Raw genomic sequence first — 24,112 nt, forward strand, 5'->3', positions numbered from 1 at the left:
TGTTTAATTTGGAGCATGGTTAAATTCAACCCACACTTTAATCACTGAAGAGCCAATTTGGGCCAAAAACAACCCCCCAAAAAATGCACATTTGGAAAAGCTCTAAATATCTTTTCGACAGAAAAAAAAGGGACACTTTCTCCTTTTAATGACCATCTGCACAGGAGAGGGGAAACAGGGGGCTGGGGTCATCTCCGCTCAGCTGTCAGCGTTATTAGCGTAGGTAATGGAGCAGACGCTGGATTCATAGGGGTGTTGTTTTCATCCATGCCCCGCTCCATGGTGTCAGTTCACACTGATAACTCTATATATAGTGATGTGCCGTGACATAACCATAGTGCTAAGTGTATGGAACAACAAAACCTGAGCCCGTCTCACCCAGACGAGTCCACATTAGCTGCCTTTGTAATACAATAGTCTCCCTCAAACCCGGCGCAATGAGCCTCCACCCCTTACCTCCTCCCATCAGGCCGAAGTGGTCGCGGCTGCCTCTTCTGTCCGACTGCCAGCACATTTTGATGCATGGATATTACACTCAGATGATGACGCTCCTGGTTCAGACATAAAGGGCAGCTCTGGTGCTCAGCTACTCAACATTTACTATGATAATGGAGGTAAATGAAAGGGACGGAGGTAGCCGTGGGTGCAGAAGGGTGTGTTGCGGACCAGCCCCAGCCAAGCCTGTGAACGGCCCCACGTGTCTTAAGATGGAGGCTGCAGCCTGCTAGGGCCCAGATGGATCAGTACACATTTGCTGTACAGCTGGTCGCTCTGTTTGGGGACCTGGTGTGATACTCCTATGGAGAAAAAAATGATATCGCCACCATCCAAGGAGCAATTTAATAGCAGGCCAGAAGACAGCTGGCCACTCTTTAGTTTAGAGTTTTTTTGGCATGGCACACTTACAGAATTGAGGGTGTCCGATTTTTCTCCAGAGACACACAGATTTATACAGCTTTCAGCTGTCGCAGTCACTATCAATTCTTTAATTTTCTGTTTTTCTTTGAGATTAGAAGAAAGGCCTCTTCGTGAATAAAAATTTCTCATTTTGAGATGTAATAACTGCATTGCAAAAAAAAAAATGTAAATAGTAGTCCCCGTTCATTTTTTTTCTTTTCTTTTTTTTTTAAGAGGACCTTTGAAGGTCCTTCACTGACACAAAAGCCTGTTTGGTTTTATCAGCATGCCATCATGCCACCCCATTGCTTCACTTTGACCCCAGTGTAAACTATGACATTTGGAGCCTCATGGGGGGCACGTTTGGCCCATTTATCGCACTGTTTCAAATGTCCCTGTGTGGATTTTCAGAGCCCTGACATGTTTTGAAGCATGGGCTCTGTCTTAAAGGGTTCTGAAGGTGAAAGAGGGTTTAGCTTTTTTTGTGATATCTGCTTTCAATCTCATTCTCATCTCACTTCTGTCCTTTCCAAGTAGCTACTGCCAAGGTGGCAGTACTGAGAAGGACAACTGTAAACAAACAAACCAAACCACATCCCCCCCCCAAAAAAGTGTTTTTTGGGGTCACCTCTACAGATTTTTTGGGTTGGTGACAGCACAGAGCTTGAAGCCAAGTCAGGGAGGAGGCTTCTCTCTCAGAGTGGAGCCAGTGGCCTGGTCGGCCCAGGCAAAGGGGGGCACTGGAGGGGTGGAAAGGTTCGGGGGCGGAGAGGGAAAGGCACATTTGCTGTACAGCTGGCCGCTCTGTGTGAAGCAGGCACTGTGGGCCGTTACAGAGCTGGAGAGGAGAGCGAGTGAGAGGCCTTTAGCTCTCCTCTAGTTTCTCCTCCTCCGCTCTGTTCTCTCGTTCTCATTCCCCCTGTCCACTATCTCTCAATATTCCTCTGTCTCAGTATCTAGCGTTTGCATTTTCATATTAACTGAGCTCCATCCTGGCAAAACACACTGTGTTGGCTGTTATTGGAAGAACCGACAGGAGGCACACTGTAACAGTATTTGAAGCTGAAAGCCTTGTTTTGTTTCTTGCTAAGGGCCGCAAATTATCCTTGACACATATCCTCTTGTCTTGGGCCCCTAGAGCAGCTTGGCCAGTGTATGTTGATTATATGGTCTCCATCACTGTCTCTGCCCTGGTGGAAACACATTTACTACCCCATTAAGTGCTTTTTTTCCCTCTTGATACATAAGCAGAATGTGGTATTTTCATTCTTTGTTTCTTTTCCTATAATCCTCTTTGATTAGGTGCGTCTGATGGTGTTCCCTCCGTTTCTAGAGCTCATTCATAGAGTACATACACATGTAATCTGTTAACAAACATGACCAAACACTCCTCATTTGACTCCTAGGGGGCTAAATCAGAGTCAGAACTCAATAAACAACACAGCAGAGGAACAGGATCAATCTTATGAAATAAATAAGAGAACAGGTTTGGACCAGCCATTGGAAACAAAGGAAACCATGCATGCCTTATGCTGAGCGTGATATCTGCCTGCTTTTATTAATTGGTGATTAATAACGCCTCTCTGTTCGTTAGCATAGTCACCTCCCGTGCAGCCAAGTGTGTTGCTGCTAATATGCAATTATGCGCACCTTACTGCTCGTTACATTATACCTCTCCCTGACTAATGTGGGGTCCATGAGGAGAATAGAAATCAGAGCGAGCTGCATAAAAAAGAGCTATCAATAAGATTTTCGCACCCACTGTGTTACTTACCTGTCTGGATGGAAAACAAGAAAAAGTTGGGCTTTTTTTTTCTTTCTTTTTTTTTTCTTTACAAATTCCTCAATGTAACCAGGAGACTGTATTAAAAGTTTAACAGCATTGCAGAGACTGTTTTGCTCTTCCTGGTGTTTTTGTTGTAAAGCAGAGGTAATTGACATCACCATGGGGATGCTCTGTTGCTAGGCCAGACAAGCTCAGTCTGATGTGGTCCTTATCTATTGATTTTCCTGACATTTCCCCACACCTCACAGACTAGGCCAACATGTGAGAAAATATCTGATGCTCTCAGTTCATACAGCCTGTTTGTACAAACTCCGGGCGAACTCTTGCTGCCCCTGACTGCATCGCAATTGGTAGGTTGATGTCACCATGGTGACTTGGGGCAAATTCCTGCCAGTGATTGGCTGAAATCTGCTCAGTTGTTGAGTTAATCGTTGTACGGGACTAATAGTAGTTCAAAAGGAGCATTTCGATTTAAATACCTTGAATTTAAAGACATTCACTGGCATATTTTTCCAATTTTCCCATCCTAGGCTTAGTTAAGGACTTTGGCGACCTGAATAAAGGTAGGCTCTCCCTGTCCTTCTGTTATGTTTTATTGATATACAGGAGAGATGTCTCCTTTAGAGTGTTAATGCCAACCCTTGTTCTGAAGTGAAGCCCATAAATACTGGATGATCAGAATTAACCTCTGCATTACTCCACCTCCCCATGGTCTCTAAGATGTCACCAAGGCCGGAGGTGCATGCACACCCCTGGTCTGCTGGGGTTGCTTAGCAGTCTGACTGGAGGGGGGCTTATGGGAGAAGTGCAAACAGACAGTCCTGCCTTAGTAAAGGTCAGATCTGCAACCTACACCTCTCAAATCCCACTCTGGCCCTGATGGGACCTGGGTTCCAGGCGTGCCTAGAGATGCTTGTGGTAAGGGAGACTTGCAGTGAGAATGAAGTGGAGTGCAACCACTGAACTGCACTGCTTTTAGAGGTTGTCAGCACCAACAGTAGTGTGATAGATATGACCTAACTTTGTGTAGGGGCTCTTACCTGGCGTATTTTTGGAATGTCATTCTGTAGCTATCATATGCTGCTGAATATAAATGGCTTCCAGTGTTGTTCTCAAAGCTGTTATTAAGCAAGCTTCATAGGTGTAGAGAGGTTTGTTTTAGAAAACAAACAGAGAACAAAAGAGTGCCGCAAAAAAGTTTTAGCTTTATGGACCACAATGGTGGTTTTCCAAAGTACCATGTAACAAATGACTATCCTCATCAAACTTTGGCTGTGTGAATGGTAGACAGGGGAGGAGCGGGGAGGGGAATAGGGTTCTGAAAGGCCCCCCAGCGTCAAAGCCTTAATAATCATGTGAGCAGCGCTGGACTTCATTACCCTCCTGTTCGACAGGCCGAGTGCCAGCCTGGATTGCTGGCTGGCTGTGGCAAGGTCAACGGCGGAGGAAAAACCAGTTACTGTGTTACTCTGGAGCGGAATGGAGAGGGGCGGCCATCTGTCAGCTCAGGCCTGCCATACCCGCAGAGCAAATGGACACGGGCGGCCAGAGGAGAGGCCACAGACACCCATAGAGCTAAACCCAGTGAGCATAACACTGAGGCATGGACACAAATCCAGCCAAAGTGATGGGCATTGGTACCACTAAAACACACACACGCACATATATCTATATATATATCTATATATATATATCTTTCTTTCCTCACAGCATATACATATATATATATATATATATATATATATATATATATATATATATATATATATATATATATATATATATATATATATGAAAGGCAAGGCTGCAGTCAAGAAATTTGGCAGTAAGCTATGTCTGTGTTTATGCATGTTTATTTTTACTATCAGCACACTATTGGGCCCCTACTGCTTTAAATCCAGATGGCAAACCATTTGATAAAAAGTTGACAAAAGTTTCGCTTTGCTTGCCAACAGTAAATGTGTTTAATCAGCTCTTTTATGGAGGCAAACTCCTTCTGAATATAAGTGCAGAAAATGTAGACCATTTTGGACTTTAAAAGACTCATGTTTTCTTCCTAAACACAGCAACATAACACAGTTTTTTTTTCTTCATCAAACTCTCCCATATCCAGTTTTTAGTGTTTCACCTTGCTGGCTGTTTGTCAGCATCTGAGTCGCATGAACCTTCTTTGCGAGGACCTTTATGATGCCCTCTGGCCAAAGTGGAAGAACCCTGTGGAATGTTCCAAAACTCTCTAATAGGTTTCAGGTGCTGCAGGCCACCCGCCAGCCTCCCCACTATCACCCCACTCTGCGTGTCTTGTGTGATAAGACTTCAACAGTCAGAGCACCAGCAATTCTCCTCCATGGGATTGAGGGCAGAGCTAAGTGCGAAATGTTTCCCCGTCTCCATTATATATGAGTGTTTTCCGTCTCCTTTGACCGAAGCGGCGAAGTAAATAAAAGTATAGCTTCTCTCGCGAGTGTGGCTCAAGTTCAGACAAGAAATATAGCAACTCCGCCATCCCACAACTAAGCACAGCTAACGCTCCTTTTTGTTTTCCTCTCGAACCCCCCGGCTTGAGCATCAACACACTCCGGAAAACAGGGAGATGGTCCTGGGCGATTCCCCTCACATTAATGGAAATCACACAGGAACTCCCTGGATGAAAGCCTTATGCGTTATTAAGGTTTAATGTTGATATCAGTGCTTATATGTTTACTTGAGTGCGCGGTGTTGCTGATGTAGAATTGTCAGAGAGGTGCAGATTTAGTAAGGAATTAGTGTACACCCAGGATTTAATTAAGCGGATCTATTTCCATCTTGTTAGAAAGAGATAATGTGAGTACCGCATGCATCATAGGTTACCATATTAAATGCTGCTTCCTGTAACAGCATTATATCTTCTAGAGTGGTGCTTGCAGATTATAGAAAGGAAATGCTATGTTTATCTGAAACAGTTGTCGCTTAAAGACGAGGGCTAAAAACACACGAGCTAGCACGTTGTTTGCCATACTTCTTTGCATACGCAAACATGCTCATTAAAAATGAATTTTAAAAAAAGAAAAATGGTCACACTTCCAATTTCCTTTTACAGATACCTTGTTCCATTTCTCGCATGACAGTGGAGTGTGAACACTGAAGCGACATGGCCTCTTTGTCTCTCCATTCGTCCCACTGCTGCCTAGAGACGTAAACCTTAAGCCACTCACTCGCTGATTAATCTTTTAACATTTATAATTACTAATTAAGTTAGTAAGAGACTTTTAATGTAGTCCTCCTTCAATGGGGAGCAGAGAGGACAACAGATCATTAGCTTCAATAATGAACGCGGATGAGACAGATAATGGCCTATGATAGGTGAATACTGACAGTTATATTAAATGAGGCGAGTATATGGGAAATGCAGCATGGATTCCAAAAGCCATGCAGAGACAAGGTGGTAAAGTGCACCACTAACTCCAGAAAAAAAAGCATGTGAGGCATAAAGAAGTAGCTTGTACTAATTAAAGCATGCATGTAGCTCTCTGATAACGTCACTTTTATATATGCGCTGTGTATTTAACATGCAACGATATCTATATCTGATTTGATAATTGTGTCAAAGCCAGTTTCAAGTGCAGATTTCATGCAGCAATTCACACTGGTTTCATTGAGTTTTTGGTCTCCCTAATGTCATCGGTGTATCTCATTATCACATTATTACATTAGTGTCTGCGTTATCCTGGTGGCTGTAAGTTGCTGCCCATTAAAAGAGTCATTTCATCTCAGGTTTTCTTGTCTTTTTTTTTTTTTTTTTACCTTAACGACGATGCTACTCTGGCACATTTCGTGTGCTTTCCCACTTTGGGGAAGGTGCTTATGCCATAATGATTATTATCATTAAGAAGATATTAATGTGCTTAGTGTTTGCGACCCAGCTGCTCATCATGGCCCGAGCTACCTGCCGGGGGAAGGAAGTGAGCTGCTGCCAAAATGGACAGTGCACATAGGCCACCGCCCACCTGTCCAGAGGTTTCAGGGTCAGTGGAGGTCACACCTACCTCCCTTTCTGCACTCTGCTGAACTAGCGGAGGGATGGCTCAGAACATAAAATTGGAGGAGATGAATTGTGTTATGTGGGATGATGTTAAAAAGTGTAATGGAACGGGCTATGTTTCGGGCTTGACCGTGACTGTGTGCATCCCCTGTCTTATATATACATATTAAATAAATAGTAATATGGGGAATTATATCCTTTAATTCTTAAGTGGCATTAAATCGTGTTTCAGCCCATTTTAGAGGCACTACACTAATACTAAATTTGTTTGCATTAAACTAGAGTTTTACAAATACGTTTGTGTTAACTGGATTTAAAAAAAAATCTTTACATTTTGCACTGGCTCTTGTTTTGAAGCCTTATATCATCATCACCATAGATAGATGGTGCAAGCCAGACTGGCTCCACCTCCAGTCTCTCAGTTTCAAATTGCTGCTTCATTAGGACTTGGAAAAGAAACCCATGGTTACATTTAATCAAACGAATCTTTATGGCAGACCAACATAATCAATCACAATCCTTATCCAATATGCTACATTCTGTAACTACCAAGCTGGCTTGGAGAGAAGTCAATTATGGCCGTACTCTCTCTCATCCACTGCCGACGTAGCTGTGTGTGATATTATACCGTTTCTGCAGTTATTTTCATTATGCAAATCTGGACTGTGCATCTCACACGCGCAACCTTTTTCCTATTCGTGTGGTTAATTCCTGCTTCTCTCTTTTATACTTGCAGTTCTTGTATGATACATGAACTGGGGGGTTGTTGGAGAGTGTGATGTGCCATATCTAGAATAATCAAATTAAGTATTAATGATTTTTGCTCTCAAACTAACACTTGTGTTGCACAGTGGGCTGCAGTCAGTGGTGTTGTTCATATTTCATATGTTTTGTGTCCATACAGAGCTGTTTGCACTGAATCTTTGTGTGCGTGCGTGCGTGCGTGCGTGTGTCTATGAAATCATTTACAGTTTGTTTTTTCCATATAAGTTCTGCTCTCTCGCCCCATATCCTCAAGTACATTTATGTCTGGATGCAAAACACATGCAACTTCACACACTGCAAGCGCGTTTACACATTGTACAGGCGCTCATCGTTTAATCTATCAATCTGTTTTTTTTCCCTCCTTTCCTCCTCATCTTGTGTGTTCTTCCTCCACGCCTTTTCACTTCGGCACTCGGAATCACGCACAATCCACACACACCGCATAATACACATAAGCACGGAAACACACAGAGGCGCACGCACACACAAGGTAGCTTGGTTGGTGGGGGCCATGGCTGCAGCTCTTCTGCGCAGTCCCAGAGTGGCTCCCGGGGCTCGGCTGCCAGTTGTTTGCCAGCGTCTCCGGGTGGAATTCATTCAAATTAAAGCGGTGGAATGAGGCCCGAGTCCCAGAATGCCTCGTCCCTCTCCTTCATCAGCATTCCGCCGATGAGAGTAATTAAAGCAGAAATTAATTCTGCTGTAAGCAGAGGAGCCACAGAATAACTGATATTAGAGGCTGGATGATGAATGCTTGGCATCAAGGGAGGTCTCAGGGGAGGAAGAGGAAATTCACAGATCTCTCTTTCTTTCTTTCTCTCTTTCTTTCTTTCTTTCTTTCTTTCCTCACAGCCTTTTTCTCTATTTTCCCCTTTTCTGCCCGTTCCTATGTTTGTATTTCTTTATTTTTTGTCGTCTGCATTTCTCTCTCCTGCGTGGTCTATTACTCGTTTCTCATCTTTGCATTTCTTTCATCCTCCATGGCAACATTTGTCCTTCTGTGCCACCTAAAGACTGCTACAAAGCACTGGATCTATTGACTTTAAGCATGACTGAAGACATTGGGAGTAAGCCCCCTCTGCTCAGAAACAGTATTTCACATTCTGTCAGCACCGGTGTTCGTATTTTCAGTCAAAAAAAAGCATATTAGAGTGAGGTGATGCTGCAAATGCTCGTGCTTTGCTATTTGTTAACAGAAGCCGAAATGGAAAGTGCTTTCAGGTGAATTCTTTAAGGGCACAGTATCAGGCATCACAGAAAAATATAAAGCTGTTGTGATTAGAAATATAGATGATGTTGGCATGAATAAAAATATACAATTATTAAATTAGGGTGTTTATTTAAAAAGGCTTGGAAATAAATAATTTGTAATGTTTTTAAGGCAAGCTGCCTCTTTGTTTTCTCAGGCTTAATTTGAGACTGAACCTTGAATCTCTCCAGATGATGTGATATTCTACCCAGGATGATTCAGTGATCCCCCAGTGTCCCCTGACGCGTTATTTTTGGAATAGCACATCTTTAGCAAGAACAGTCACAAGACTGAAAGACAAACAACTGAACTCTTGAAACACCGGGCCTGGATGAGGCTGTCAGTGTTTTCCTCTCTTAGAATCAAATGGAATTGAACAAAGGTTAGCTCTTTGGGGCTTTATGGTAATGTGATATACGATGCTGCCATGGAATTTGCCAATGCATGTCTTAGCACTGTCTGACTCTAAGGAAGAAGTGAATGGTAATTACGCTGACCTCTGCCCCTCCCTTTCTTATTCTGCCCTCTGGGTAAAAAGCCCGAGGTGGTAATAAACAATAGATAGATCTGTCTTGTTTATATTGCAGCTGCCGCACTCTAATGACACACGAGATTGGTCTCTATTTTGAAAATAATGCATGCCAAGAGGTGCAGGTAGTAAAACTGCATTTTTAATTGGTTTTGTGCAAGAATATCTCAATCAGATGTAAATGAATGGAAGCCCAACCTGAGAGTTACCGACTGTTATTAAGAATTTAGGAGGCTGGCATGGAGTTGAAACACAGAATGAATGATTAGACACTGTAAAGAGCCCCAGATGCAAAAGAGATGCAGACTGGCTAAAGCAGCTACCGACCTGTTGATGAGGCCTCGCCGAATAGAGGCTAAAGATTTCGCTACTACTGCCCAGCAAAGGTGCCCTAAGGGGTCAGAGAAGGTGAATTGTACCCCTGCTCACAGTTTAAAGATGCATAAGATGTTAAAAAACAACATTTTTTTCCACCATGATGATTATTTAGATGTAAAAATAATGAATTTCTCTGTTTTGACCTTTTTAAAGTTTCTGCTGAAACTATGAAGTCCTCCCCAATTCTTCCATGTCATTTTTTTTTTATTCCTCCTTTGGAAAGATGATATGAAGCATGAAGCAGAAATAGTGATCATACAGTAAAGACATTTCCTCTAAATTATTTAGCAAGAGTGGCTTTTTATAGACGCAAATTTACCTATGGACCTAAAAGCTTAGTACTTAGCTGCAGTTTTCTGAGAATATCTCTGCAGTGGATCATGTTGCTGTGGAGCATGATATTTCTCTCTATCATTCAAATGGTGTTGCCATTATGAACAGCGCTGGCCTATCTTGATGTCTGCCATCCTGGAAATGGCGGCAGCATTGTTTGTTTGTCTACTTGGTTCCATACACCAATAAAAATACACTCAAAATGAAACCTTGGTGTAACGATGACCTTAAACACAATGACACTCTTTCCCATAACATTGTCCTGTCCAATAGTCCAGAACTCCCCTAAGAGGCCTTACAGCAAGTCTAGGAGGAACCAAATGAGAGAGAAATCGATTACTTTCCTCTCTCCACTGTCTCTGCCCTGGCTGAATTACTGAAACAAGATGCTGCACTTAGAGGAGTCTTTGGAGAGGCAGAGGGAGAGAAAGAGAGGTGGGGAAGAGAGAAACACTTTTAGGGACATGGGTGCCATTTAGACTAGGACCATCTTCTCACAGAAAGCCACTAAAAGCAGTGAATGATCCTCTTCCTGTCCCAGGCTGGGAGTTGGTTAGCCTCCCGTGGTTAAGTGAATACAGAAAATACACTCAGGTTTGAGGTCAAAGCAAGATCATTAAAAACAATATTAATTTCTGAAATCCAAGCACAACAGTCATTTGCAGTCACCCCGAACTTGGCCGGAGCACACTCGACTGCTACAGTGTGTGCGTGTCCAAAAGCACAAGACCTACATGGCTACACGGATCCAGTCTGATGTTGTTTTCTGACTTCATAATGTCAAATGGGTGTTGTTTAACATCCACAGATTTTATTGTCTGAACTATGAAGATGAAAATGAAGCCCGCTCGTTTGGTAGATAGAACGTGGTGCTTAAGGGACCCAATCCCTGTAAGTGCCATTAAGTGGAAATTGCCGTTCACATATTCCAGTGGTTTGATTAATTACACTCTCTCATGTGCTTTCATAAAGGCCCAATGAAATATGGGGAGCAAATTGCATTGTGTTCCTGTATCCTGTTATGTAAAAGCAGTTTAATTATTGACACATGTTTTGCCACCTGGCAGGGGAGAGGATGGTTGGACATGAATAGAAATCAAACAATAGATATTATGAAAGGGTAGAGCTAGCACTTGAGATGCCATGTGTTTCCGTATCTGTGACTCACGTTATGTCCCCTTCTTCACCTCGCCTCAGGTCCTCCTCCTGAATCAGAGCAAAGAGCAGTCGTGATCGGCTGCGTGTGTCAAAGTTGTAAGGGAAGCTTTATGTGGAAGTGAGCGCACTTTGAAACCTGTTTAACTTTGGAGGCAGGACTGCTTTTTTAAAGGTCTCTTCTAATAAATGTGTAGTTAATGTGATATTTTGTGAAGGCTTCATAGTCTCTCTAGAGAATTAAAAGATCCCTGCTGGCTTTGTGTGATATCTTAAGAAAGCTCTTTTTTGATCAGAGTAAAGACGCTACTTAGCTGCTGATACACTTTGAACTCAAGGAAGCGGTGTGAGAAGACAACAAGCAAAGTTGCAGTTTTAACATAAATGTCTTTATTTCCCTTTTCTTTCTTTTTTCTTTGTTCCTAGATAAGAGCAGTGCCCTCTACTGCCATGGAGACTGAATAACATGAGTGTTTCAGGGCAGTGTTTGCCTTCTGTTGTAGCCAGTAGTACTTAGGCTCCACTCTATTCTGTATTCTACAGTGTATGTGGAGGTATTAGCTCATAAAACCCTCCTACTGTCATATGAACCCACTGCAGTCCCTGAGCTCTATATGAACAGCAGGGCTCTGATACTTAGTCCCAAGCTGTTCCTGTTTGCCCAAAACGATCAGGCCTGGCCTCGTGCTCTCTACCTGATCTAGTTGACTGGGCTGTGTAAGTTAGGTAGGCAGTCCCTGTCTCCATCCCCCCTCCTCCCTCTCAATATGCACTTGGACCCGGGCTCAGGCTGCACCTTTTGTGTTCCACAGGGATAAGGGGGCCAGATGGAGGAATTTGATTAACCAGCAGTGGAGGACCAAATGTTCAATTGGATACAGAACCAGTTGGAAGACGGGAGGGAGCGAGGGATGAGGCGGGGTAGAGGGAGAAATCTAAAATGGCTGGTCATGTGCACCGGCCAACACTTTGCAAAGGGGAGCCCAAACAGACACTGAGGTGTAGTAATGCAGAAGCCCTTTTCCAAGTACCAGCTGGGCCTTTTAGGAGCCTCTATCCCCACAGCAGACACACGGCAGCCTCCAAGCAGCTTGACTTTACCATATGTGGAACTTTTTTATGCTCCACCTGGTTTCCCCAGGGGACCTGTGCCGCTGGGACGCCGGAGGCAGGTGAATTGCTCTTAATGCAAGGCACTGAATCACTAGGCCAACAACATGAGGGAAGTGCCTAGGGAGAGGAAATGGATCTGCAGAAAGACTGGCGCGGACTGGCGCGACCTTGGAGCTAGTGCCCGCTGTGCAGCAGAAAACTGTGTGACGTGTCACTGTGCTTCATCTTTAATAATATCCACACTTAGATTTCTTGCACAACATTATGTATTATTTCACAAAGTGGTTTTTTTTCCAAAATGGAACTGTTCCATTTGTAAACTGGCTTTAGTTTAGAGCCTCTGTACTCTTGCCTGAATTCCCCCCCCCCCCCTCCCATTTTTCCTATTAGCATTTTTTTCTTAGAATAATTTACTGATTCACAAAGATTTTGGTTTATGTAATACATATTGTGTGCACTTTGCTAATATTTCTATGCACTCCTGCTTAAATCTAAGTTACATCGTAGCTTCAGTTGTTTCTACTCCTTTACATAGTTTGTGCTGACTTCCAGGACAGGTACTGTAGGTCGAATGAGGGAAAATTTGGCCAAGACAGTGAGGCTGTGGTCACTCTCCTGCCTGCACCTGTCTTACTGAGTCTGTGGCAAAAAGCCAGAGGTCAGGGGTCACCACAGGGGGCTGTCAAGGTCAAAGGTTTATCACTCTCCAAGGGGTCCTGGAGCCATCACTCAGACCCTACAGTACACACGATCTGCCCAGTTGAGGTTTTTTTTTTTTTTCCTTCCCTACTTTTTCTAATCCCTCCAAATGGCTCGGGCAAAACTCCTGACAGCAGCAAGAGAAACAAACTGTGGGGTGTGGAGCTCTAAGCCATCAGCTGGAGATTTCACTTTGAAAAGATTCCCTTTTACTCACTGCCCTTTCCACCAATCAGAGGGCTCGCCAGAGTCCAGGCACCCAGAGCTGCTGCCCTCTGACCCTGCCAGCGGTTGTTGGTTTATTTTGTTTGGGCATTTTGGAGAGGATGGGGCTGCTTTTGACAGTTCAGGCAGCAGGACTTGGATAAGGTCTTTAACAAAGACAGCCAGAGAGGGTGAGTTTCACAGCTCGAAAAAAGGCACAAGCTACCCTGAGCTGGTTTTTGCAGTTTCGGTACTGCACTCGTATTGCTGGAGAGGTTGTCATATTCATTGAGACATGTGGAAAATGGCCCATTTTGGAGGGGAAATAGGGGCCATTCATGCAAAGTCAATCCCATCAAGTAGACAGAAATTCCTCGATACCCATGTTTATGCAGCTGTGCCCGGCGATCAAATTACACCAACCCTCTTGTAACAACCTCGCCTCCTTCTGCCCTTTCTGCTTGTTCCCCCTGACCTCCTCTGAATATGAAAGGAGCCTCAGATGGGTCTCGCCATCACCGGGGAGCAAGGGAGAGGCAACGAGACAAAAGGGGGCACCTAACCTAGAGTTTTACCTACCCGCAACAGTAATTGGGTCAAAGCCACGGAGCTTCCATGGGTCAGCGGAGGGGCCCGTCATATGAGGGGCACATAGGGGCAGTCAAAGAAGGCCCGTCCCCAGAGAAGAAGTACTAACCGTCATTGGCTGTAGCACCAACTCTGACAGACCGCAGGGAACGGACCCACCGCATCGAGCTTGTCAGCTGTTCCGGCAGCGCGGAGCGATCGTGGAGCGCTCCACTGGGAGTGTATTACTGAAGGCTTTTCTTCTCTGCCTCTGTGTTTTATTTTTTTGGGTGGGGAGGGCAGGGTTGCAAGTCTGTGTGCAAGAGGGGGTGTTGAGGGGTATAATTTAGAGCACAGAGGGAGCTTCGTCTCTCCATCTTATGATTTGGAGGTGAAGACAAGCGCCCTCGGGGGCCCCCTGTCAGAGCTTTTGGGCGCGCTCAATGCAGACTTCAATAAAAACACACAAAAAGAATTCCCCCACAAGGGCGCCCGGCTGAATTGCTGACGCCAATGTAAAAGATTCAGTTTTCTGTGAATCATTTAGTACAGCGACCCTGAGCTCTCTACACAACGTGACAATAACAGGAAACCCCCCTCTGTCCTCCTCATCATGAAAAAACGAGACTTGCAACAAACCCGGAGAATGCAGAATTATTTTTTTCACACATACAATTTCACACATCGATCACCCTCTGCCACTCCTCCATTTTCCTCTTCCCCTCCCATCTCTCACTCCTCTTCTCTTTCCTTCTCTCACTGTATTCCTGTCATGACAAATGTCAAACACAGTCAGTTAGGAGAGCGGGGGTTTTTTTTCTAACCCTTTTTTTTCCTTCTTCTTCTTCTTGGTAACCAAGAGCTTGCCAAGACGAATGTGCGCTGGGACAAGACTGCTGCAGAAGCATCACATTGGAGCATCAGCATCAGATATTTCTGTGAAAGTAACAGAAATGTTTGAAGGTGTTGTCACAAGCTCACAGGTTCCTGCTGTTTGTGTGCACCAGAGGGAAATGGCGCCTTCTCAGCCCTTTTGTCTCCTCCCTCCCCATTGTTGTTTTTAAACTTATTTCTCTGTTTAGTTGTTATCACTTTTATTGTGGTTAAGAATCTCAGCATGGCTGTTTTTGTGGATTTTGACAGAGGGGGTTGGTGTTATAGTCAGAGTTAAAATTAGAGGAGTTGCTTTTCTGTGTGACTTGGAGACATGTCATCTTCTGGAAGCAGTGGGGAGTCTGTCAGTCACAGCCATGGTGTGTTTTAATCATCTCTGTCCCACTTGGTGAAGCGCTGACGGTTAGAGTGAGGGTTACCTCCCCTGGACAATACCAGTATGCTAGAATCTCATACACTCTGATGTCAGACATAGCAACCAGTTAAGAAATATGAGACGTTTCTTCCTCAAGTTAATCCTGCAAATTCAATGGGGGAATCAAGCAACGTCTGGTGAATCTGAAGATATATCACGAGTGCGTTTGAAGGGTTTTCTGATCTTTCAAAAGATATGACAGCTGGAAGGAGATTGGCAACAAAATAGCAGGAGTTTGTCACTATAATAAGAGCATGACGCTGATAGAATAATCAAAACCCACGACATCTTAGAAGCTTAATGAGTGGGGGCTCCCCCCAAGCGAGCAATAATAATAGTGTTTTGTAATTCTATCGCCATTATAATGATACTCTAAGGAATTTTAAATAGACATTTCTTTGTAAAACAAAGTAGGTTAGACTGCAAATTATATTTTCCATAATGAAGCAGCTGTGACTACAAGCATGTATTTACAGTGCTTGCATGTATTTACAGTGCTTGCATGTGACGACGCCATAAGAGTTAGGCCACACTGGCCTTTTTTACAGGACGCCCATCCTGCTCGTTTTCCTTTAACCCCTATCTGAGCATGCTCCCTGCTGTCCTCTCCAGAGATATGGATTCTCATTTCTGAGAGCATCCTCTGACAGTCTTAATGGACAAGTATTCTCTACGAGGATCGGAGAGCTCTCGCTGAAAAGACTGCTCTCGTCATCGCTGGAATAAGTACGTTTTTCTCCTCTCCTCTTCTGCCCCGAACCCATCTAAGGTTGCTTTTAAGGGGCAGAAATTAAACCGAGCCTTCAGAGAGCAATGAAAACAGAAAACAAGGGTGGAGAGCGGATGCTTTTGATGCCACCTTAATGTCAAACAAGCACTGTACAACAGAAAGCATTTAAATATTAAAGGATAAATTGCAAATGCATTAACAAATATGAATCCTAAATACCGTTTTCGTTCGCAGATGCATGACATAAGCCACTAAATTGAGCTTTAAACAGAAGTACTTAGAAAAATATTCCTGCAAGGCCCCAAGCAATTAGTCCAGCTGCCTGCCTTTGTCCACCTACCCATTGTGTTCTTTGTAAAAACCATTCTCTTACACCTCCACTTACTCCATCCTTTGAGACGCCATTGGAAATCCAGGGCTCTGAGTTGAACCCACAGTTGGTTTAAGTGTAATGAAATGTATGTCATGTCTCTGGCTCGCTCCCTCTGGCTTCCCCTCACCCCTGGCCCCCTGAAAGCACTGCCTTTGACAGGAAGGCCTCTGTGGCTTCTGCTGCAGTGATCTTTAGCCCCTTCAGGTCCCACTGACTATTTAGGATGTCCCTGTGATTTGAGGGTGGACTCAACCGTCCACACATGTTTCAGAGCACCAAGTGATAGACAGATAATAGACAGATAGATGAGAGTGGGAGCCTTGGACAGCTAAACAAGCCCCGTGGGAAATTTTACTCTGATTCCCGACTGCATTTTATAACAAATAACCTCTATCCTGTTACTATTTATTAATGTTTTACAGTACGCTTACGGAAAACACCAAGTTGGCTATGCTTATCGTACGCACTGGGAGCCTAGCAATGTGCACATTTACTCTGCGGTTTATGCTGTTTATCTGTTATGTGTGTTCTGTCCTACATTGTGCACATTATAGAGACCCCATGGTAACAGAAGTCAGATGCAGTGTCTGTAAGAGGACCCAAGCTGAGCCATTTCAGATGATGCGCATTTAAATTTGTACATATATTGACTATGGAGTTCTCCGTTTATTTATCATACATTCAATCTTTATGCAGATGAGGGTGAACGCATCATGCATGGCACACCTAGGTTGCATCTCGATGTGTGTATCTTTATGAGGCTTTTTTTTGTTTTCTTTTTTTATTTATCTAAAGCTTTGTGAGCGTGAGACTCTTATGTGTCTGTGCATGGATATTGCAGCTTGGAGAGCGTGTGCATGTCCACTATATTAGACGGAGCGTGCGAGGGGTGCCTCAGCGTGAGTGTACTGCTGTCTGTTCAGAGCTCTCTGCACCAGCAGGGTGCGCCATTCCAATTTACCCATCAGCCGTGGAGGTAGGGGGTAAAAGTGCGGGGCAGCACTGTCGGAGATTTCACATTCGAGGGACGAGATTACCAGTCAGGGGACCCCTGTGTGGAGGTGATGAGGGAGGGCGACTGCAGGGGCACAGTGTGAGGGAGTTGGGGCTGATGGAGGATGGGGGAAGGGGGAAGGGGGAGGGCAACAAGACTCCAGCACCACCCTGGAATCCATGGGCTCTCTGTTTTCTGGGGAGCATAGCTGCCAAGCTGCACATCTGTTTGACACCAGGCGCTGTGGTATGGCAGTCAGGGGCTGTCTGTCCCGATTCACGTCTCTTCGCCCTCTAGTTTGTTGTAAGGATCTGGACAACTTTTGAAGCCTATCTCTTTTGAAATCCTTCTTAAAACTGTGCAGGTTTTTGGAAAAGAAAACCAAAAATAAAGGACAGATGGAGTCTCACTTTCATAACAGCAAATATTTATACTTCTACAGCTCTCTTTTTTTATTTCCTCTAATCACATGCTCGTGAAAGATTTGTATATCCTAAAACTCTGGAGCATAATCATGGCATTAAAAATCATCTTTAGCAGTTACCTCAGGCCCACAGACCAAGCCTGCTTTTGGCTGTACTCACTCAGTCTGTATTTGAGTGTCAGCCAAGTCAGCCGTGGCTGCTCCAGAGACCCAGAAGTCTGTTGGGGAGACAGGACATTCCAAACAGCATAACTCATTCTTTACACCATCTCCACCACTATTAGTTAATTATATGCAGGTGTTTTCCTTTCTGCTTTTTTTTCATTGTTGTTTTTTTTTTTGTTTGTAGATCTAATAAAAATGTGACCAAAGTACATAAAGCCAGAAACACGGCAAAAAAAGAAGGGAGAGATAGTGTGGAGGAAGTGGCTGAATGTGCTGCATGAAGCAAATTATTGCCCCCATGTAGATTCATCAGTTCTCCCTGCTGGATTAAGGAAGGGCCTTTCTAATGAAGTTCGCCCCGTCAAAATGAAGGGACTAATTCTGATTTAGCTGAGGTAATGAACTTCCCCTCTCCTAGTGAGAGCAGCACCATGGGGTGGTTGTGCAGGGGGGGTGGGGGCAAAGGAGAGTGGCAGCAAGAGAGAGGGAAGACGAGACGGAAGAGAGACATGGAAGGAGGACAGATAGAGCTAGAAGGGAGAGAGAAAGCTAGGTGGAGAATGAGGGGGAAAAAAATTATGCAAAACGGCTGTCTCGTATTTGCTGAGATGTATTAAATTTCCAGTGCGGGTGCCTGTGTTATATAAAATTATGTTAATGTCTTGTGGCCCGCTGCGAATGGCGGCTTGCTGGTCCTGAGCATGCGTGGCTGGCCGCTACATGGAGCGCACTCAGTGGGACTCAGCTTTTCTATTAAGGAAAACCTCTAGACACCTGATGATGAATTCTCTCTCACCAACTGTTCCCCCTTTTTTGTGTCGAAAATATGAGCGCTTTTCTAAATGACTTTGGAGAGCCTGGCGTGGCGCTTGGCGGCCTCCATCGAGCAGGGGGGAAAGGGGTGTGGGGGGGGGGTCCCTCTGCAGCAGGCTAAGGGAGTCAATTAAGGCAAGCGCTGATAATTATAAGCCGGCAGAACGCAGAGGCTGGCTAATTGTACAGTGTTCCATGCCGCGAGCACAGCCATGGGGCCTCTGCTCAACGCTCTCCTTCCCTGCTCCATTGTGCGGACCTCAAACCCCATAAACCCACAAACCTCGGCGCGACAATGCCACAGTGAGGCTACCAAAAAAAGCCGGTCATGTGTCCATAATGAACTTTTTACATTCAGGCCACTCACGCTGTCGAGACCTGAAAGAGAGTCTGGTCTGTATTCACATCTCATGTATTTATTTTTTGCTCTTTTACGTTACTTTTACTTTCCTCGCTGTTGTGTTTCTGTTCTTCTTTGTAAAAAAATTTTCCCTCACTTTGCGAAGCAACTTTCATAGAGTACAAGATCCTTGGAAAGTCAGGGCATAGTCACTTGACCTTTGTTTCCTTCTAACAAGAAAAAAAGCCCAGCAGTTTAGAATAGGCACGTATAGAGTAAATTAGAGCATTTCAGTGTAGAATGGTGTTTGTGTGGCTGCAGGGGGTCCGGCACTCCATGCAATCCATCTCAGCAGCCTGCACTGTTTGTCCCCAATGGACCTCCGTACCTGCCTGCAGCTGCAGCGCCTACATATCATTCGTTAACAAGTATTCGCCTCTTGCCTTTGTTGTTGTGGATTTCTCCCTTTTCTTTCTTCTTCTGTTCTGTCTCCGTGACCTGCACACTGTTCATTTGACCGAGTTTTAGCCATTGCGGGCTTTAGCTGCGAGAATTGCAGGTAGCGTGGAAACACAAAATGGCAGCGCATTCTTCAAACGGTACTGCAGATCCAAATCCTGCTGAAACGCCAGCTTCATCTGGTTTTACCAGCTACTCTCCCTTTGGCAGACTGAAGAGTGAAACATTCAATTCACTGTTTCAAATCTAAAATTATCTGTAAGCACAAAAACTGAAAAATAGACAGTGTTCTGGCCACTACACCAGATATTCCAAGATATCTGGACTTATTTGAAATATATATATATATATAATATATATATTCCTGGATGAGAGGCAACAGGTCTGCATAATTTCCGTCCAATTTTTCTTTTATGTAGTTATGTAGTCAAGTTGTCATAAAGGTGAGTCATTAAACATAAAACAAAGCACAGAAGGCTCTGCACAAATACTGGCGTTCATGTAGTCAGTGGCACACAGACTCTTTTGCATAACTGGCCTCAGGTATTCTAGTAGAAAATGGTTTAATGTATTGTAGTAATTCATAGCGAAGCGGTGTCCTTAATAATTCAGTAATGACTGTTAATTATAGCCTTTTTCTATATATATATTACATTTTTATTTACATATATAAAAATCTGAGCATTGCTATATACATGTGTAGGGAATCGGAGCAAATAGCTCAACTAAAAATGTCTGCTCGTTGTGCTTATGGAGAAGGAGAAAAGTCCTTATGCTTGCATCCCTCTTGTTTTGTAAAACCCAAAAGGTGTTCTAGTCGGCTAAACCTTTTGTAACACCCATTCAAGCGTTACGCATGTTTATCTCAACACAAAAACCTGCCAGTTTGGTGTTTCTACCTCTGGCGTGGTAGCCAAGGGAGCTGTGAAGCGGTTAATGTAGGCGCAGAGTGGCTGATCCTAGCAGGAGCCTAGCCCTGCTCTGATTAGCACCTCCAACGAGCTGCCATGCATCAGAGCTGACATTCTCCGAGAGTCATGTTCCCCCAGAATCCTTTGCTCTCGCTGTGCGAGGGCGTCACCACTACTGACATGTCACAGCCAACAATCTCACTTCACCTCTCATTCTCCCTCTGGAGGTTGGAAAGCAGCATCAGCCGCGCTCCAGCGTTGGGACCCTGACATGGGGGCTCAGCTTATCTTTTTTTTTTTACTTCTTTCTTGCAGACACAGGCTATATCTTTTCCACGCAGGTCTTACTACAGTACCAACACCTTTCATTTTGTATTGTAGTAAGTTCTCCAGTATCTCGATTCCATTAGCTAGCTCAAACACATTACCATCGCTGTTTGTGTAATGCATTAGGTCTTTGATGGAGTGTGTGGAGGGGTTGGGGGGATTTTACAATGCCTGAGTAAAATCTTATACTTGAATCTCAAACATTTTGCACTTGATTGACTCTGTCCTTCTAAAACTGTGGAGGCAGGAGATAGATATTAGTGCTGTTCCCCCCGGGCAGTTCTCCAATCAGCTTCAGTCCAGGGGGAGTCCATCCCTTTGCGTTCCCACCTACAACCTCCCTACCCCCACATGCTGCATTCACCAGGCCCTAATGGGTGTAGCAATACTTCTGAAATGAGTTTATTCCTTATGAGCAGTGCCTCCACCTCAAGAGAGCGCACCACACAGAGGTGGAGTCAATTTGTATTCACCCATAATTCCCTGGGCCTTAATCACTCTGATTTTCCTCCCATTATCTGTTAATGGATAGTTCCCGCGGAGAGAAAAGAGAAGTAAACCCACCTACTGTTTACAGGCCTGAAGCTGTCTACTCTGCTACCATCCACAATCCCATGGTGGGTTGTATATACAGCAGTGAGTCCGCTGAAAACCGAATCTTCTTGGATTATTAACATATAACTCCAATATGTGGCTGAATAGCAGGAGACAGATGGTGGAATAGAAACCAAACTCTTGCTAAAGGTGAAATTCCTCATAAACAAGATTGTTCTGAAAATAAATGTAAAAAAAGGCATTTCTGTTTTTATGGCTAGGTTTGGCAGCTTAGAAACTCAGCACTGACCTGTTAGTTATAAATCGACCCCCCCCCCTACACACACACACACACACACACACGCATTCTTCACGCATTCCCTGTGATTACTATGGTTGTTGTGCCTGTATCTTGTTTAAAACAACCACTAAATATTCCCAATTTGTTCCCCCAGTTGTTTGCTCATTACTTTCAGCGCAGAAGTGCCTTGATTGATGCCGTTAATATCATCTGCTTTGGCGACACGAGAAACACGGGCCCCTGTGAGCCTGAGCTTCAGAGAACTGTTCATTATGCCCCAGAGAAGAGCGCAGATCTAAGTATCAGATTTTTCTTGTCCAAAGTCAAACGCTGAAAGTGGTCCTGAATTCCCTTCGCATTCTCACTGCTCCTCGGCAGAATTGTTTAAAGGGAGAAAGGGGCAGTGGTGGTGAGGGAAGCGGTGGCGTTGGAACGGAATAAGCTGAGGGAGAGTTTTTAATTAAGCAATGCCCTGCGATATACTTAATTACACATTATTGTCAGAAAGTTAGAGCGCCTTTAGTTACATCGGTTTCAGTCACTGTCAGCTGACGGCTGTGCGTTTGTACTCTTAAGCACAATAAAACATCTATCAGAATCGCAGGCGCTTTTACCGCTGCCTTACAAAATTCAATATGCTGCAGCTGTGTCGCTGTTACATAAAGAGTTCACTAAACTATGCAAGCGAGACCTGCAAGCCCCAGCGTCCCAAACAACCTTCAACGGCACATGAACTTCAGCCTGGATACAAAAAAAGGGAAAAAAGTAAACAGCGCAGAGAAATAAAGACCATTCTTTTTGAGAATAGTTTTTTCCTCTCCCCCTCTCCTGTCCTCCACATGGGAGAGATATTAGGCGTTTGTGTTTTAAGGAGCTGTGAAATACATAAACCATGAGCCACAGGAACGCAAGGCCCTGTGGATATGCAGATGGGCTTACTTTGCTGGTGTCAGGGATGCTTAGAGGGAGCAGACACAGGAGCAGTTCTCATCTAAAGGATTTTCTTAGGAGTGCGGAGGGACAGGGTGGTGGCAGTGGAGAACACCCGGGAGACTCTGAAACAGAGAGTGGGAGGAGGGAAAGGGAGAGAGATGAGGATAGAGAGAGAGGGCTGACAGTCCCCTGTGGCCCTGTAACTATATCCAGAGTCTGCTCGGTGGATAGAGAGGGGTGGGGGCTCACGCAGGGCCATGCTGATTGGGCAGCCCAAGAGAAGGGCTGGGGGAGCAACAGGAAGTGACCTCAGCCCAATGAGGCAGCTATAGGGGCGAGCAAGCCGACTTTCTCCCTTGGCTCTCACTAAGAAACAAGCTGCCAGCCTGATTCAACCCCTGTTACACTGCTGAATACAAACCCAGCCCTAAACAGGCTACATTAGAGGTGCTAACGGAGCAGAATTTGCTTGTGATAGGCCCTCACTTAAACCTCGTTTTCCTTCTCAGTCGCATATCCTCAACACTAAAAGATATTATATATCAACAGTGGCGTCATCTTAATGTTGACAAATCATGTGAAAATTAATACTTTGACTCCACAAGTATAAGTAGCTTTGTGGCCAAAAGCCTTGTGAGCATTGTGGCCACATAAAGTGCCTGTAGAGAAATCATTCTAAGGCATGGATTTGCTAACAGTAAGAAAAAAACAAAATTGCTCCTGTATTCTTTAAATTGGGAACATTCTGTTTCATTTATATCTGTCATTTTCACCTGATGCACCTGCTCACAGACACAGTCACACACATGCACACATGCAAGGTCAGTCAGGCAGGTGCAGAGTTATATGCATAATGAAGCAGGCCAGGTCTCCAAAGGGACCGCATTGTGCACTAGGGTCAAATGAGGGCTGCACATATGGCAGAAGAACAGATCTGTGCACGCTGCAGCAAGGTTGACCTTAGTGTACACCGTCACACAGATAAGCAAACTGAATGGTGATCAAAGAGGACAGTGATCCTCTTGCACGGCTGCGTGGATGCGCTCGTGGCAAACACCCCCTCCCCTTCCCCTCTTTCGCTGATGCCTGCTGCTACACTCAGATGCACATGTAGGCTACAGAGTATCTCATCTGTCAAATGCATGATTGCAGAACACAGCATCAACTCTTTCCCTTTCAAACTACCATGAGCTGCTTTGATCAGCTTTTACCTTTTGTGAGACAGACATACAGGAATGTTGTCTGTGAGCTTGTGCTGATGCACAACTAATTTGGGTTTTTTTAGGTTTCAGACATCATATTAAAGGATATGCATGATGAAAGAAGATTAAGAAGAAAAAAAATGGAAAAAATGTGTTATAGTAAAAACTGCAGTGTACTGCAAAGAGCCTGACACTGTAGGAGATGTTTTCATTCCTTTTTTTTCCAGAATATTGGGGTTATTGGGTCACAGTTGTCTCTATTTGTCAGTATCAGTCGATGAGTGCAAACACTGCGATACTGCCTATTTTTATGTCTAGTTTCAGCTTTAAGAAATTCAGAAAAACATTTTAGAGCTAAGGCTTTTTTTTTCATTCTCTAATATTTTAGAAATAATTGCCCAGTATAGCTTAAAATGTGGTGGCCAAGGTGACCATATTCTTGGAAAGCTTTGCTTTTCAGATTACTTGTTTGCCAAATTTGCCTAAAGCATGTTCAACTAACCCTCTACCTGGACCCACCAGGAATCAAGCTCTGCACAGCTGTTTAGGTGGATTATGTATACATGCTTCTGGCACCCAGGGTCTATGCGGTGAGCACTGG

The 24,112-nt window shown here is 44.3% G+C and overlaps 1 protein-coding gene across 5 annotated transcripts in view; it reads left to right on the plus strand.

The window, feature by feature from the left end:
* LOC101470070 (zinc finger protein 521) overlaps nt 1-24,112 on the plus strand; it is an 88,891-nt gene that overhangs the window by 45,917 nt on the left and 18,862 nt on the right. The window lies entirely within an intron of this gene.

Source organism: Maylandia zebra, linkage group LG18, assembly GCF_041146795.1.
Source record: "Maylandia zebra isolate NMK-2024a linkage group LG18, Mzebra_GT3a, whole genome shotgun sequence".
Classification (NCBI taxonomy): Eukaryota; Metazoa; Chordata; class Actinopteri; order Cichliformes; family Cichlidae; genus Maylandia; species Maylandia zebra.